Raw genomic sequence first — 19,281 nt, forward strand, 5'->3', positions numbered from 1 at the left:
TTTGCGGATTATTCAATTTTTTTATTTATTAGCAAAATATAATAGAAATTGAGAAAAAAAAGAGATCAAATAAAATAGAGAAATAAAAAATAGATTGAGAAAAAAAGGAAAGAAAAAAAATAAAGATCAAGGAAAAAGCGAAGAATTAAAAAAATTGAGAAAAATAAAAATGAGAGAAAAAATAAAAATAAAGTTTGAAAAAAAAAGAGGAAAAAAAGAGAACTGAAAAAGAAAAAAACGATCAAACAAAATAGAGAAATAAAAAAAAAGAGTGAGAAAAAAAAAGGAAAGAAAAAAATAAAGATTAAGAAAAAAATGAAGAATTAAAACAATTGAGAATAAAAAAATGAGAGGAAAAAATAAAAATAAAGTTTGAGAAAAGGGAGGGGAAAAAAAGAGAACTGATAAAAACAAAAAATAAAAGAAAAATAAAGTTTAAAGACAAATGAATTAAAAAAAATAGACAATGCTTGAGAAAAAAAAAGAGAAAAAAATAAAGATAGAGACAAATGAACTAAAACATGAAAATAAAATTAAAGAAAAAAAAATAAAAAGTGAAAATAATAAAAAATAGAATAATAATTTTTTTTTAAAAAAAGTGAAAATAATAAAAAATAGAATAATAAAATTAAAGGAAAAAATAAAAAGTGAAAATAATAAAAAATAAAATTTGAGTGACAAATACGAATGGAAAGTTAAAAAAATATATTTGAGGTGTAGAGAGAAAAAATGACACTTGTACTATACTTAAAAAGTAAGGAAGGTCATTCTTTAAAGACATTTCTTATTGGGGTCAAATATCTAAAGTCTCCTATAATTAGGTGTCAAAAATAATACTAAATTAATTGATATTTTCATTATTCTAATGATTATTTTCAAACTAAAATTTGACTGACAAGTAGTTAGGTCTTCCATCTTTGTTTCATTATTATAAAGAAAAAAAAACATAAAACATATATAATATAAATTTCAACGAAAAAAATGATTTCTTTTACTACCTTCCTATTTTTTTAATTTTAGTTTGGCAACTAACATATTGTATTAATCACGAAAGAGTTAATTGCAAAGCCCAAGATATAAAAAGTGCAAAATAATAAAAAATAGAATAATAAATTTAAAAGAAAAAAATAAAAACTGAAAATAAAGTAGAATAATAAAAGTAAAGGAAAAATAAAAAAAATAAAAAATAAAATTTGAGAAATAAATGAGTATGGAAAATAAAAATATATGGTGTAAATGGGTAAAATGATACTTTTAGTATATTAAAAAGTAAGAAACACTATGTTTTTAAAGACATTCTTATTTAGGATCAAATATTTAAAATCACCCATATTTGGATATATGACATGCAATTTCCTGAATACTTAACGAACGGTACGCAGCCCTATATTTTGAAATTAAAATAGGAATGGGGTTTGGCCCTTCCGTGCTTTCGTGCCAAGTCAAAGGGTAAAGAGTGCTCGCCATTAAGGTCACACATACGGAAACAGAGGGACTTGTAAATTAAGCAATCAGCCGAGGTAACCTTAGCATCTAATGCATCCGAACTAGGCTAGATTGTCATTGCTAGTAAGTAGGAAGCTGGACTCTTCTTTTACATGGAAGAAGTAAAAGTTGATCACAAGAACACTTAAGATTTGATTTTACCTTGTTGGGGTGCGGGGTGAACTGCTCATGGCATGCCTGTCAAGTGCAATATTTATCATTGATTCATGTGACAAATTAAACTAGGTACAATCACGTTGAGGCCGTTGAGGGGCGAGCAACTATAGTAAAGTTGAGAGAGGGATTCACAATTTAAACTTGAGTTAAACTTTTAATGTCTTAGAATTTTAGTGGTTTTCCCACGCACATATATGTTCCATGGGTTCAGTTAAACCAATTGATTATGAGTGTAGGCTCTGGAAGTTGGCCATGGCTTTTCCCCGTAGTAGTGTACCCATCACCAAATTCATACAGGAAAATACTTGTGTAATCTTGGTTTACTATATGGTTAAATGAAATGTTTTTACCGTTTTCAATGTTAGTACCATATTTTATGCAGTACAGCAGGCAGTAATAGTCCATAAAAGTACCATGTCATAAGGAATTTTTCTTCCATAAGAAATACCTTCTCATGTTTAGTTTAGAAGAATTTTATATATGTATGGCCAAACCACAGGCCAAGTAATCATTACAGATCCTCGATATGTTTCTTATTGATAGTCATATCTAACACGTACGGGCCATACTACTCCGGGAAGTGTCAGGAAATACTTCCTTAAAAAATTATACTGCACGAATAAGTATAAAACAAATCTTCTTGTACCTAGGAATTACATGCTTATTGATCTATGTTAGCCCCATAGCGGCAATGAATTTCTTTTCCTTGAAGAATAACGTCAACAACATTTGTAGGAAGGCCAACCATTTCCAATGTCTTCTCCCATACTTGATGAGAAGTTCCCACATTAAATGCTTCTTTGCTAGGTTTCACCGTTCTACAATGGCAACCAATGAAGGCACAAACAGGCCACCTTTCTTCTTTCAACTTATCACAACATTTCAAGATATCAGCATCAGTGGCTGCAAAAAGTGCACTTCTTGAACCTTGTTGAGCATCAAACATGAAAAAGAACATTTCCTGATAAAGAGTATTCAAAATTCTCGGAAGATCTCTAGTAACATTTGTGCGTACGCTTCCTGGCTCTACGCATATCACATGAATATTACTATCAGCAAGCAGGTTTTTTTGAACCATACTGCTAAACATCACTTGTGCCAGCTTACTACTTGAGTAGGCCTTTCAACTCGTGAATTTATTCTTCTTGGTTAAAAAATTCATATCTTGGGTATCAACAAAGCCGATTACATGCATACGGGAATTCACATTGATAATTCTACTGGGAGAGCCTCTTTTCACGGAAGGCAAGAGCAGAACAGATAATAATGCAGGGGCAAGATGGTTCACTTGTAAGTATGTTCCATACCCGTCTTTGGAAAATTTTTGAGGCTGCCCTATGGAATAATTTCCAGCATTGTTGATGAGAACATGCAGTGGTTTTGATTTTGAATTCCATTCTTGTGCAAATTTTGCAACCGATTTGAGATAGAAGAGATCAATGTTAGGAAGTGCCTTGATATTTTGCAGCGGAAAGTGTTGAATTTGCTACCGAAAAGAATTGCTCCAAATCTGCCTTGAATCTCGTGGAAACAAAGCTTTGATGTCACAAACTAAATGCTCTTTTCTCTTGGTGTTTTTACTAAATGCACTGTATTTTTTGTTTCTGATCTTGTTCTCTTAGTTTTTGTTGCCTGAAAAAGAAGAATACATATAAGGGAATTTGGCGGGTGAACAGTTGTTGAGTAACTGTTCCCACCCTTTTTTTTAAAAAAAATCAATAGGTTACTCCCTTACCTTCTTTTTTCAGATAATAAAAAATAAATAAATAATGGATCGGGTCGGGTTGATCCACATGGGCTACCCATGACCCATTATCTAACATCTCCCACTTCGCACATGGTGGACATGACCCGAACCAGTACGACATCAACAAATCACCAATTCATACAGCAAATAGTTCATGCAACCTGTGAGCATCACGAGTTTTACCTATAAAGTTTTACAAGCTACATTTAGGAATCCAATCACATGTGGAAAAAATTCTCTACTGATATGAGGATACTAATACTCACAATTCCCCAGACATTATTAACTACTTCAGTAGTTATTCATCCGATCCCTTATCCTCTTAAAGAGGTGAACTCGAGTTCATGATCCCTTATCCTCTTAAAGAGGTGAACTCGAGTTCATGATTAACTTTATATGCACAATTACACTTGACTCTTATATGGTTAGTGTGATAGCCGACTTGTGTAAATAAGTTAATATATTCATTTTAATCGGCTTTCCTTTCAACTCGAATCTATCTATTCCAAATCAACTGCTTTCCTAGACATGCACCACATTGCCAAATCTTTCATGGCTATTAGTAACATGCTAAAGTAGCAACATCAATCAAAACTTCAAGAAATAGTTAAAGGTCTAAGGGTATTTCAATGAAAAGTTAAAATAACTTTTTAGGGTCTTACACAATGAAGAAGCAGGGATTTATTCTTCCATTAACCCATTGGTCGCTAAGCACACGTGGTATGAAATACGTGCTACGATGTTCTTACCTTATTAGTGCGTGTGTCTTATTCTTTTAGCCATTCAACATCATACAGATCTAGGTCTAGACACCTCTAAATGTCTAACCTGAGTTTCTTTCTTTAATAAGTCTCAAATCCATATTCTTACAGAAACTCACATCCGACTTTACAAAATAAGTTATTATCTTATGGTGAAACTTTTCTCTTCACGTTCCTCGATGTAAGAGGCGATTGCTCGTGTGATAGAACCACTCTCGCGACACACTATTTTAATACAAATATTTTAACATGCATATGAGATTAAACATAAATTCAAGATTCTTATATTGATAATAATTTTAATCAAGTCATCTACAATACATAAACATAATCATATCCTACGTAACCCTAGAGCCATAACATGTTTCTCAAACAAGTCTATAGATATCACCTTAGTAAAGGGATCAGGTATCATTTCTCATTTAAGAATGTATTATAAAATTATTTCTCCACTTGCTACTATGTCTCTTATAAAGTTATACGTAATATAAATGTGCTTGGTCTTGCTGTGATATTTAGGATTCTTCGTCTATGCTATAGCCGCTCGATTGTCACAATATAAAATCATGAGACCCTTAGAATTCTTTGCGATGTTCAAATGTTCAAAGAATCTCTTCAACCAAACAGCTGCTTGTACTGTAGATGCACAAGCCACAAATTCTGATTCCATAGTTGACAGGGCTGTGCAAGTTTGTTTCTTACTTTTGTCATGAAATTGCACCACCATTTAGTAAGAAAGCATAACTAGTAGTTGATTTTCTATCATACCGGTAACCAGCCCAATCAACATCTTTATAACCTCTTATGGATAAATCGAATCCACTATAGCATAGTGAATAATCCGCAGTTCCCTTCAGGTATCAAAAAATTCTCTTTACTTCTTTTCAATGATCTCTTCCAGGATTAGATTGATACCTGCTAACCAGACCTACGGCATAACAAATGTCTATATTGTAAGGCTTAAAGTTTCACCTTTTGCTATAAGAGTATCCATGGATTTGCAACTATTCATTCAAAAACGTTCCAAAATTTTCATTATGTATGTTTCTTGAGATAGAGTCAAAATTTTCTTGGAACGGTCACTTTGGATTTTAACACCCAATATATAGTCTGCTTCACCCATATCTTTCATGTCAAATGACTTTGAAAGCCATGAATTAAGAGTTTTTACATACTCCAAATTATTTCCAGCTAGTAAAATATCATCCACATAGAGCGAAAGAATCACAAACATTTCATTGGACTTTTTCACATATATGCAATGGTCTTCATCGATCATGGTGAATTCAAATGAAATCACTTTCTTATAAAATCTCAGGTACCACTGCCTTAAAGACTGCTTTAGGCCATATATTGATTTGTTTAATTCACAAACCTTCTTTTCTTGGCCTTTAACAACAAAACCTACAGGTTGTTCCATGTAGATTTCCTCATTTAGTTCTCCATTGAGAAAAGCGGTCTTCACGTCCATTTGATGTAATTCAAAATCTAAACGTGCAACTATAGCTAAAAGCAATCGAATTGAGGTAAATTTCACAACTGGAAAAATTTTCCTCATAATCTATTCCAGCTTCTTGAGTAAAACCTTTTGCCAGCAACCGTGCTTTGTGCCTTTCTATTGATCCATCTGATTTGCGTCTGACTTTGAGAATCCATTTGTTCCCAAAAGCTTTACGCCCCGTAGGAAGGTCAACTAGATCCCAGACTTTATTGGTTTTCATGGACTCTAATTCTTCTTCATTTTTTTCAAGACTTGATAAAGCCTCAGTCACAAAATGAGGTTAATCCAATTCTGTTAGAGATACCAAGAAAATATAATCCTCAATCTCATAAGATCATTTAGGTATACCTTTTCTGGTACTCTTACGTAATTGAAGTTCAGATTCCTTAATAGAATTTTGGGATTCATGACTCCCACTTGGACCAAGAATCATTTCTTGATCAATTAAATTATCAAGCATGTCCTGTGACATTATTTGATCATCTAGATTCAACATTTCGTAAAGAGTCTCATTTTTCTTTATTTCATTCCTTTTTGAAAAATTATTTTCAGAAATGTGACATCTCATGATTCAATTTCAGTAGTACTTCCATCTTCCAATTCACCGATGAACATATATCCTTTGGAGTGTTCTGAGTATCTTATAAAGATACATTTCTTTCCTTTTAAACTTAATTTTCCAAACTTACCAAAACAATCTTTAATATATGCAGCATAACCCCAAGGTCGCAGATCATTAAAGTTTAGTTTATTACCAGTCCATAGTTCATAAGGAGTAGAAGATACTGATTTAGAAGGCACTTTATTCAATATGTAGGCCGTAGTTAATAATGCATCTCCCCAGAAAGAGATTGGTAAATTTGCCTACGCCATCATAGACCTTGTCATATCCAACAATGTTTTATTCCTTCTTTTGGCTACACCAATTTGTTGAGGTGTATAAGGAGTAGTCAATTGTCTAATAATGTCTTTTCAATACACAATTCTTCAAACTATTTTGACAGATATTCACATCCTCTGTCAGTTCTTAATGCCTTTATACTTTTGTCTAATTGATTCTTAACTTCATTCATATATCTTTTGAAGCATTCAAGTGCTTCTGATTTATGAGATATCAAATAGACATAACCAAAATGCGTGAAATCGTCAATGAATGTAATGCAATATGAAGCACCAGTCCTTGCCCTCACATTCATTGGACCACAAATATCAGAATGGATTAATTATAATGGGAATTCGGCTCTTTTAGTCTTCCCAAATATTACGTGTAATCTTTTCGGCAAGATAATTTTGACAAGTTGGCATTTCAATTTTGGAGAAAGAACCTAGATGTCCTTCCTTTGCCAATCTATTCATTCGGTCTTTCCCTATGTGACCCAATCTAGCATGCCAAGTAAGTATATCAACATCATTATTACTTGAATAACATGTCATTACACAACGGTCAACATAATAGTCATAAGTTGAAAGATTACAATCTAAAATAATAAAGCGATCATAACAATTTCCAAAATCATAAAAACATTATCTAGAGTAATTCTTACACAATTACGACTAAAGAACAAATGAAAACCAACATCTAAAAGAACAGACACAGACACTAAATTTCATCAAATTTCTGGAGCATATAGGATATCATGCAGTATTAAAGACCGGCGTCCACGCAAATCTACTTTGCAAGTACCAATCCCTTTGACTTTAAGTCTTGCATTATTTCCTACATAGATCCACCTTAATCTAGGTGAAACTCGACGGAACTCCATAAACCCTTCTCGATCTCGACTCACATGGTCAGTGGTTCCTGAGTCTACAATCCACATAGGATAAGATTCAGTTAATAAAGCAGTTCTAGAAACATATGTAGCACTTAGATATGCGTCTAGAAATGCTACCTTTTTCTCCCCTGGACATTCACGAGTAAAATGCCCCAGAACTTGGCAGTTGTAGCATTTAATCTTGCTCTTGTCTTTCTTCTTGAAAAACTTTTTTCCATTTTTGGAATTTGGCTTGTTCTTTTACTCAGAAGGTCCTTCTTCGGTCTCTTTACCCTTCCCGTTTTTTTTCCACTTCTTCTTACGCTTGAATCCTGAAGAGTTATTACGACTTGATTCTGCCATAAAGACATTAGAAGCAACTTTAGCGAAACTAAGCCGCTTATCTTCAAGTTCAACATGACGGGTAACATCAGAAAAAGTTTTGATGTTGTCATTGTGGGTTAAGTTGACCTTCAAGTGTTCCCAACTGTTGGGAAGTGATCGGATCACTGCTTGAACCTGCTGATCATCCGAAAGAGCGTGAACAGTACTTTTGAGTTGAGCTATTATATTCGACATCACCCTAAGGTGTTGTTTGATATTCTGATCATGATGCTTCTTATAAGTGCCAAATTTGATAGTCAGCTATTTGAGGTGGGTGACAGAAGTACCCCCATATGTTCCTCGCAAGTGTGACCAGATGGCATTCACAGTAGAAAATTCCTCACACTCATATATCAGGTTATCAACCACAGAACTTACAATGATTCCACGTGAAATGGAATCAGTCTTTTTTCAAGCCTTATAAGCTTCAAGGTCTCTTTTGTGTTGTGCAGTATTGCCCTTTTCTGGTAGACTTAAGACATGGTGAATACCTTCAAGAGTGTTTTGCTCTTCCAGTACATACCACATCTTACGACTCCAAATATCGTAGTTGTCTCCATTTAGTTTTTCTCCTTTGTTCAAGTCAACAGTTATGTTTTTTGATGCCATGTCTGTTATTAAAAGATAATTACGCAAGTGTGTTATCAATTATGCATGCAAATTACACATTTAAGCAAATTATTTTGCCTAAAGATTTCATATTTAGTGTAAAATTGAAAGGACACTTAAGAATCCAATCATCATATACAAACTAAATACTTGACCCAAATTAGAAATTAATTTCTTGACGTGTAATAAAATGATAGCTTTTAATTAAGCCATTTTAAACTCAAATAAATAAATAATATTCATGTAAAAGGAGATAAACAACTTAATATATATAGTATAAAGTTAATAAATAACTTCATGTTACAAGTCAATCTAAAGATAAAAGTCATCCCACAAATATTCGAGACGATTTATATACACCCAAAAAGGCTCGCTAGGCCAAATATCGTGGTAAACATCAATTAATCTCTCATTTCATAGTTCACGGAGAGAATTTGTTAAAATTACTAATGCTTCCTAATCTGAGATTTCTACATAATTTTCCAGTTCTACACGTTTCATTTCAAGCAGATGTATAAAACTACCAACAGTAATGTTTGGGGTCATCTTAAAAGACTTGAATTCTTTTAGTTTCTTCTATCTTTTCCTTTACAAAGTCCTTTTATTCGTAATAGATTTTGTGTCGCCCTGGGATATCATTTCGTATAATCTCACGACCTCGAAAATATGTCCTTCAAGAACGTGCTCTTCCACTTTATTTCTTTGCTCGACATCCTGAACTCCCACGTGAAGTGATTCGAGTTTGTCCCCGTTCATCCATATCTGAAATAAGAAACAAAAAACAATAAGAATGGTTATCCATTCAATGCGACAACTTATGTCACAATTTATTAGTAGAATGCAAAATCTGTTAAGGATAAATTAGGGACTAAATGAGACAAAATTATATCAAAATTAATTTAAACACATATTTAAATCACAAAAATGTCCCAAAAATAATTTAAGTGGTTACACAATTCCACAAAAAAAAATTATGTCCCCTTTTTTATAAAAAATTATTTGCAACTCTCATAAACAGTACACTAATACTATTTTAGTATTAGTAAATAGAAACCATTAACAATATATAAATACCCCTTTTATCCTTTACAATAAATTAATAAAAGTAGCCTCTGTTATTATAAGAATGACCCACCATTCTAAACATGCATGTGCAGAGAATTTTTTTTTGTTTTATTTACTTTTCCATCGAACAGAATGACCAAATACTCATTCTTCACTTTTCTTCTCAAAACAAACAAACGAATCTCTTCATTATTTCTTAAAAAAATTGAAGGATATGGAAGAAATTCTCTTTGTACAGATCTATTCTACCATGAAAATTGATCTTGTTATACTACTTCTTCTTCTTCTATCCTTTTTTTAATAATTATCAAAAGAAAATCTCTCTGTTCTTTAACAAAAGAGAAAAAGAATTACAGATCTGTAGCGCAATGGTAGCGCATATGACAGATTGAAAGGTTGTCAGTCTGATTTTTGTCGGGACCAAAATCTCGATCTACAACCGGTTATGCTATCTTTCTAACAGGTATGTCCGTTTTCAATAATACGAAGAGTTACACTTAAACTCGACATTAAAATCATGCAAAATGGAGAAATTTAACCTGGCTTTGATGCCATTATTAGTAAATTATGGAGCAAAATCAGTGTGTACCTTGATATTTTGTTGCAAAAAGTGTTGAATTTGCTACCGAAAAAATTGCTCCAAATCTGCCTTGAATCTATTGGAAACAAAGCTTTGATGTCACAAACTAAATGCTCTTTTCTCTTAGTGTTTATGCTAGATGCACTGTATTTTTTGCTTCTGATCTTGTTCTCTTAGTTTTTGTTACCTGAAGAAGAAGAATACGTATAAAGAAATTGGGCGGGTGAACAGTTGTTGAGTAATTGTTCCCACCTTTTTTTTAAATCAATAGGTTACTCTGTTATCTTTTTTTTTTCAGATAATCAAAAATAAATAAATAATGGGTCGAGTCGGGTTGATCCACATGGGCGACCCATGATCCGTTATCTAACAATTAAGATCCAAAACATCAATGTTTAGGGGCCTTGAGTCAGTTTTATTTTTTCGCCATTTATGGACGAGTTGATGAGCAAGATTTTTATTTCTCACTGCCATGAAAAGATGTGCCCCTGACTCATCCAATTGCCTAGCAAGTTTAAGTCCAATGCCCCATTAGTGGCTTCTGTGACAATGCAAATTAGTCCATTGAGAAGAGGCAAATACAAGGGTCCTTCAAATGTCTGGCATTGATTTTCTGAGAGTGTCTCTCATGTCAAATGATGCCATACTTCTAGCTATTTTTTCCATCCCAATCTAGTCGATTATGATTTCATCTTATTTCCTTAAAATGCCCCTATCTTCAATTTTGAGTCAATCTTTAGAAAAATAAAAGGAAATAACCAATTCAACAGGTTGCCAATCTATTGGAATATTGTTGTATCTATTTATTGGATTGATTGATTCACCTGTTTCATCTCACTGTATATTCATCTGTAAATAGCTTGGACCAGCCTTGGTTTCAACTGCATCAACATATTGATTTTGACTCAAATTTAAAAAATCCTTAGATATGATTTTATTCCTTTGTGTACATCCTAGGTAAATATTTAGTATATATCTCTAATATTTTGTACCTTATTTAGGAGTGTATCCTATCTTATTTATTTAAGAGTGATACATTTTATTATTTTGTACCTTATTTAGACTTCTGCCTTATTTAGATGATTAATTAGTTGTATAAATAAGACATTGTACCTCAATTATATTCATCAAGTATTCATTAAATTGAATACATTCAATATTCATTCAATTCAATAATCAATATTATTCAATAATAATCAATTCATTCAAGTTATTCAATTCAATAATTCAAATTCAACTATTTATTCAATTTTTCGCAATCTCTCTTTCAAACTTCTTTCAATTTCCTACAATGTCTAAGTGTTGTGCTATAGAATCATAGATTGTCTTGATCAAGAAAACTGCTGGAGAAAGGAAACAGAGGAATTCATATGAACCAACAAGAAATCTGAATGAAATGACTTGAGAATTTAAGATTGAGAAATAGACAAAAATTAAATAACAAGGAAAAATAATATGAAAGAAATAATAACTCGTTAATCTTTAAACAATCAATAGAGTGAAACAACGGGCTTGCAGAGATTCCGGGACAGAAAAGAAATTACTTAATGCGCTAAACCAAGAAAAAGGTCACATGTCTATCCTTTTAACTAGATTTTGTTTTTCTTTTGGGTAGATGTTTTAAATAAATTGTCAAAAAATAATGGGGATCTTTTAGAAATAGCGGCGCTTTGCTATAAAACCCCTCTTTCATAACCACATTTTACATAATTACCATTTATAGCTGTTGTATTCGATTCTCAACCGTTGTATTCACTTTTACTCAGTGGTGCATTCATAAACAATATAAATACACTATATATTTAGTCTTTCCAAAAACAATACCATTATTGTTTTTCTTTTTCGTGTTTCCCCCTTTTTTCTTCTTCTTTTTTTTCTATTTTTTTCCATTTTTATTATTATTTATTTTTTTCTCTCTTTAATCTCTAACTTCTATTTTTCTTTCTCTTTTCCTTTTCTTGTTTAATTTTTTTTTTGTACTTATTTTCTTTATCATTTTTTTGTTCTATTTTATATTTTTAAAAAATATGAATAGTCGAGCACGCAAGTGATGGATGATAACATAAATACCACAAATGTTTATCGTATTTGTAGTCATACCATCATTCATATTTTTGTATTCATTGATACAACTGTATTTGTATTTATATTTTAAAGTTCGCGCTCGTATTTATATTTTATAGTTCATATTTGTATTTGTATTTTATAGTTCGCACATGTATTTATATTTGTATTTGTATTTGTTAGTTTGCGCCATCATTTATATTTTATATAATTCGCACTTGTATTTTAAAGAACTGTTTTGTATTTGTATTTTATAATTGACTGCATGTTATATTGAATTATATTTATATTATGATTTTATTGTGTTTGTATATTTAGATTATGTTTGGATTATACTTGTATTTGTATTCTATTTTCGTCGATACCTTTTTATTTTTAAGGAATTATTTTATTTTTGTATTTGTAAGTTGATTGCATATTGTATTTAGCCGTGACTATGTACAATTTATCATTTGTATTTGTATACAAATAAGTAAATGCATCAATTGTATTTTATTGGTTCTAAAATATATAAATATGTAATGTATCATTTGATACAAAAGTACCGTTTTATATTTGTATCAAAATTATCATTCATATTTGTAAATAAACAAATATCACTTGGTACAAATACAATTATAAACAAATAATTTTACAAATACAAATACAATATGTATTTGTATATATTGTATTTGGATAAAAATTTGAATTGTATTTATTTGTATCAATAAATACAAACAAGTATTAGTAGAAAGAAAATCAATTGTTCCTTTTTAATAATTAGAAAAATACAAATGATAGTTCACATTTGTATTTGTATGTTATAGTTCACATTTGTATTTGTATTTGTATTTTATAGTTCACATTTGTATTTGTATGTTATAGTTCGCATTTGTAGTTGTATTTTATAGTTCATACTTGTATTTGTATGTTATAATTCGCATTTGTATTTGTATTTTATATTTCACATATATATTTGTATGTTATAATTCACATTTGTATTTTTATTTTATAGTTCGCACTTATATTTGTGTTTGCTAGTTCACACAAATAAAAAGAAAAAAAAGAAGGAGAAAAAATGAGAGAAAAATTACAAAAAAAAGAAAGAAAAAAAGAGGAGAAAAAATGAAAAGAAAAATAAGAAAAAAAGAAAAATACGAAAAAGAAAAAGAAAAGGTGAAAAAAGAAAAAAAAAGAAGAAAAAGAACAACAAAAAAAGGAAAACAAAAAATGAAGAAAAAAAACTGAAAAGGGAAAAAGAAAGAGGAGAATAATAGAAAATAGAAAAAGAGAAAAAATACATGAGAGAGACTATGAATTGTAATTAATTAAAACTTAGGCTAAATAAGGTAATTAGAAATCTATGTTTGCTAAGATATGTAGTTATCCCAAAAATAATATCGAAAAATCACCCGGGGTGGAGTACAGGGCATTCAGATTGGATATGAAAATTTCAATTTTTGGATTGAAAAAGTTAGGAAAAATTACCTAAAAGAACAACTTAAGTTTCAAAACTACTACAAATCCCTCCACTTTAAAAATATTACTTATATCCCAACATTTACTATTGTTACTAAAAGTTGAGATACAAGTTAAAGGCTCCTCATCATACGTCATTTCTCTACCAAATTAAGAACGACTTCTTCCACCATCTACCCCATTAATTCAGGGGATGATTTCAATTATTTTTTTTTCCTCTGATTCAAAATTTTGAATTAAGGCAAATTTTTTCCCTAAAATTTTTTTCAATTTCTTCTAATCTTATATGGCGATTTTTTTTCAAAAAAATTTTTTTGGGGACTGTTTTTACAAGTGATTTTTCGGTGTTATTGTTGAACGAAGTTTTTTATTATCATTTTTTTCAAACTACTTTTTTTGAATTAACATAATAAATAGAGATTCGGGACCATCTTTTAGTCTTGGAATCTCTCAATTAGACATTATCAAACCGAATGAAGAAGTTAATTACTTTATTCCTGGCAGTTTTGACTACGAATCTCATGATTTTGATGAAAATAGATTCAAGCATAGAAATGATCCACATATTATGTAGAAGTTGCGGGAAAAAACATTTCAAGAAGGATAACAAAAAAGAAGTTCAAGTTTCTAAGAAAAGTGGTTTTAAAAGCGCTGGAAGTAAAGATCCTGCTAAAAGAAGAAGACTTGTTGAAGTTATTTCAAGAGAAGAGCTTCCAAAGGTGCATGTCCAGATCTGAAAAATATTTGGCCGAGATACATATTTAGACATGCTTTATACGTTTTTCAATCTCTTGTATAACTGGTGCTTTGTTGATGAATTTATATGTATCTATTATTTTTTAAATATTTTTGAAATTAACGTAACAATAGATACATGTTTATACGCTTATAGATACATATTGTACTATATTGTATCAATCTTTTCCTATTTATGCATTTATATGTATCTCGTGTTGTTTAACTTTTCATGAAATAAGCTTACCAATAGATACATGTTATTTCAACCGTTGTTTTACTGGTTATGTGTTAATGTTGGTGTATGTATCTATGAGAATTTTATACAATTTTATAGGTGTAAAACATCGGGGTAAAACAACAGATATATTTTATATATTTTTGTATCTATGGTTCTGTGTTAATGCTGGTTTATGTATCTATGCAATTTTTATACAACTTTGTAGGTGTAAAACATAGGTTTAAAACAACAGATACATTTTATACAATTTGTATCTATATTTCTGTGTTAATGTACATGTATGTATCTATTAAAGTTGTCTTAATACTGGTGTCTTGTTATTTTCTTTATTTGATACAATTTGTATCTATGGTTTTCGGCTACAAGCATATATGTGTTTTTAATTCAATTAGTAATCACTATGCAGGGATTGTGGTATTTTTGTAGTTGTGTTTGCCGAGTATCTGAGCAAGGGATTAGGCATACCATCTTCGAGTATTGATGCTCAATACCATCGTTTGAGATATGCAACACTTTTGTGCAAGTATGGGTCTCTAAAGGCTGAGAGTGGATACTTTAGTAAAAATGATGATCCACCGAGACCAAGGAGCAGCTTCATACCAACAACAAAATACTGTGTTCTGAATGTTGAGTTTTTTTTTTTTTTTTGTAAATTAAAAGATTTGATGATGTTAGTAAATGCTTTAACTGTTGGTTATTTTGGAATATTTACAAAAACATACATTAGCTCTTTTGATTATAAACTAGTTTTGCTTTATCAGGATTATTTACATATGACTATTGCAGTTTCTGATATATTATTGTTTTGATATACGTTTTAGTTATATGTTACAAAGAAATGCTTTTATATTTTTTTGCTACGTTACGTGAGATACATATTAGTTATTTTGTATCTCAAATAAATTATTATGTATCTCTTTTAATAAATATATACAAATAAGTAATTCACGTATTTATAGTACATAGGCTTTACACTATGCACAAAATATATTTAACAAGAGATACAATCTATTTAAGCTTGTATCTATTATTAATTTCGCAACATTGACTTGTACAATCTATTGGCTTTTTCACCATGCATCGTTCATCTAACTATTTTCATATGAATTTGTTAAATTGAAATAGTTATTATATTCACCGTTTCTTAAGAAAGTACCTAAGATTCTTAATGTGCAAGTTTGTCAAACAGAATAAAAAAAAGTCATTCTATCTGGAAATTGATAATGGAAAAGTTTTTGTTTAAAAATATGGAATAAGAAACAAATTACCTATTTATGCGGGATTTTATTGATCCTTTACCATTATTGGTTAGGTTAATTGCTACATTAATGGAGATTTAGCCATTACATCTCTTGATTTAAGCAAATTAGTCTACTAACTACATGTATCTATTGGATATATCTAAAATTACCTAAATTGTCTAATATAATTTGACAGAGGGATGTTGAGATAACACCTGAAAATAGTCTTTACAAATAAGTCGGTAACGACTTGTATTTTCCTATAATTGACAAGTTTTAGAGCCGCAAAACCACTAACAAACCCAACTGTAGCTTGAAGCTTCGTAAAAACTTGATCTTTCAACGGGCATGTGTGGACATCTTGAATAAATTTAACTTTAAAGAGTTCAGTCCCCCACCGGCATGATGCTTTAAATATCCAAACACAATCCTCCAAACAACATCTTAGGACATAACTGTAACAATGAAAACTAAACTTCAGCATATTTTTCTTCACGTACTGGAAAAAAAAATAGATGCATAAACTGCACAAACGTGTACAACATGTATCTATAACAATACTATTATGTATCTTTCGTATGTTCATATAGATAAAACTAAAACACAACGAGATACATAATTAAATACAACTATAGAACCTCAGATACAATATTAGAAAAATGTATCATGCGCACAGAAATATGTATCTCGACCTTACAATAAATTTATGAAAAACAATAATTATGTAATGTTAGATACATAATTCATCAAAGTAGAGATAATTAACAATAATTAATACGTTAAAGGCGAAACATGCCTTTTCTAGTCCGATCTTTTTGCATAGAAATTAAAGGAATGCTCTACTGCATACCTTTCCATAACTGAAATTAGAGTACACTTGTCCTTGTGGATTTGCCCAACCTTAACATCATTATGTTTGCAATCAATAATGATTTTGTTCCCCTTCATATCGAACAAAGGCAAAGGATCAGAATAATTAGATTTATAACTAATTAATTCCGCAACTTTTTCGGATGAATTTTTCAAATACCTTACTGCACCAACTTTCCCATCAAACAATAATTCACTAGCAGACTTATCTAATGTAGTGATGATAAGTGGATACGTCCCAAAATCATGCTCACTTTTCTTAATTTCGATATAAAGCTTCACACCCATCTCGTTACGAATCAACAACGGTGCCGCATTACCATCAACTATGTAACGAGCCTCAATTTTTTTCCTGCTTTCATCAATTTCCAGTTCTACAATAATTATCGAAATTAAGTTATCATAACATACATGTTCACTAACCACGATTTCATCGCTCTTATAGCCTTCATAGTTGATATCGTTAACCCAAACATTAGAATAACGTAACAAAACATTGAAATATTCATTGCAATTACTCAAACAAAATCAAGAAATAAAAAAAGGGTTGTCTGATTTTTTTGAACAGGTCGCATGAACTTTTTGCAATTTGAAAAAGATCTGGAAAGGTTATACAATTAGATTATGGAAAGTTTCGTGTTTAGAATAGTGGAATAACAAACTAATTACCATACATTGTGGGATATTATTTTATTTTTACCATAATTAGATAGCTTAATTGTTGTTTTAATGCTAGTTTAGCCGTTAGATCCTTTACAACGTGCAAATCAATTTAATTAAAACATGTATCTGTATGATGTATTGTAACGCCCCAAAATTTGAGTCCCGGAGCGTCACATGGTGCTTGAGGCTACGAGTAGCCCCAAGCTAACCCTTTGAGCCATTTTTATTCAGTTCAACACGAATCAACGGGGTTTTCATAAATAACCCTCAAATATCAACAACGTAATCATCATCCAAGAATAAAAGAATTTCAGAAAGATAACAAAATACGACTTATTAGTCAACTTCAAATATCTATACTAGTCTGACAAGCTTCTAAGAGAATCAATAAAACCAGCGAGCCATTAAGACATGCCCCAACTGACTCATACTTAGTATCAAATATAAATAATTCTATGAAACCAACATCAGACATCACGTCCTCGGAACATGAGGACTCACCATGATAGAGGATATAGAATAGCGTGCCCAAAGAATCACTGTCGAACTTGGAACTGAGCTCCTGAACCTACATTCCAAGAAAATGCAGCCCACATCCAAAGATGTGGGTCAGTACTATGGAAAGGAACTGAGTATATGGGGATGTATGCAGTTTTATAAACATCATCATCAATATATTTATAAGAAATATGCAGGATGTATGAAAGACTCACATAGCCTAAAGAAAATCATCATAATCATGAGAGGATGAAATAAGTACAATAACACATGTGAGTCATCATATAATTTGTCAATCACTTTCAGTTCATCAAGAATATCAATTCTCATAATGTAAATATCATTTAAATCTTTTGAAAGAATAACTATCACAATTCCACTTTCAAATCACTTCACCATTCACCATAGACACAAGGAAACACACAACACTGGGAGATCCTATAACCGACATAAACCATGTGAGCTACATGGATTCTAACGTACAATCCACGTTGGGGAGAGCCGTCCTATCCTTGCCATCGGAGTAGGACTATCGATATAAAATCCACACAAACTAGCGATCACTATATAAATCAGCCTCAGGCTCACTCCTACAGGGGCACGTAGTTCTAGGAAAGTAAGATTGCTTTATACCTCCCACTTGGTGCTAAAGATTTCTCCCGGATGCTTCCTATCTATCAAATCAACCACGTTGTGGATTTCTTTCATACTCGAGTTTAAAACAACTCCATTAAGACCAAAAGGTCAAATCATTCAAAATATCTCAAATATTCAACATCAACGTGCTTATAACACACACTTTCTAAAAAAATACAATTTTCAATGGGGATTCACGATCCAAATAGCAAAATCATGATAAATATCGTTCAAGATTCATGCTTTATATCTCCACACATGTAAATTCATCTTTCAAAATCATAAACATCAAGATTTCATAATAATCATCATAAGATATGGGTTCATGCTTCAAATTCGTAAAAAATCAAATAAAAATCATGCCTTTGTAAAGAAAATTACTTTTGGGCAAAAGAACGAAAGATAGTTCTTGTTGAAAAACCCCACATACCTTGAATGATGAACTTTAGATTGATGCTCGTTTTTGAGATGTTAATCGTGCCTTTGAATGATGGTTCTTGGAGTTCTTGAACTATGAATTTGGAATCTTAAATAAATTTGCTGAATTAACGGTGAACTTTGGAGGTTCTTGAAGTTCTTGAACTAGGAACTTGGAATCTTGAATAAATTTGCAGAATTAATGGTGAACTTTGGAGGTTCTTGAAGTTGGATGTAGGAGCTTAGGGTTTTCTTTTTGAGGGAATTTGATGAAATATAACATATAATGCTTCTAATAGGCTTTAAAATAGGGTTGAACGGATTTTGGGTGAGGGAGAATGACCAAAACGCCCCTAAAAATCAAATAATTCTCGAATCTGTCCTTTGGTGGACTG

At 31.1% G+C, this 19,281-nt stretch overlaps 1 pseudogene; it reads right to left on the reverse strand.

The window, feature by feature from the left end:
- Window positions 1-2,323: 2,323 nt before the first annotated feature.
- Window positions 2,324-19,281, reverse strand: part of LOC107849108 — a 66,274-nt pseudogene continuing 49,316 nt past the window's right edge.

The sequence above is a fragment of the Capsicum annuum genome, chromosome 12 (genome assembly GCF_002878395.1).
Source record: "Capsicum annuum cultivar UCD-10X-F1 chromosome 12, UCD10Xv1.1, whole genome shotgun sequence".
Lineage (NCBI taxonomy): Eukaryota > Viridiplantae > Streptophyta > Magnoliopsida > Solanales > Solanaceae > Capsicum > Capsicum annuum.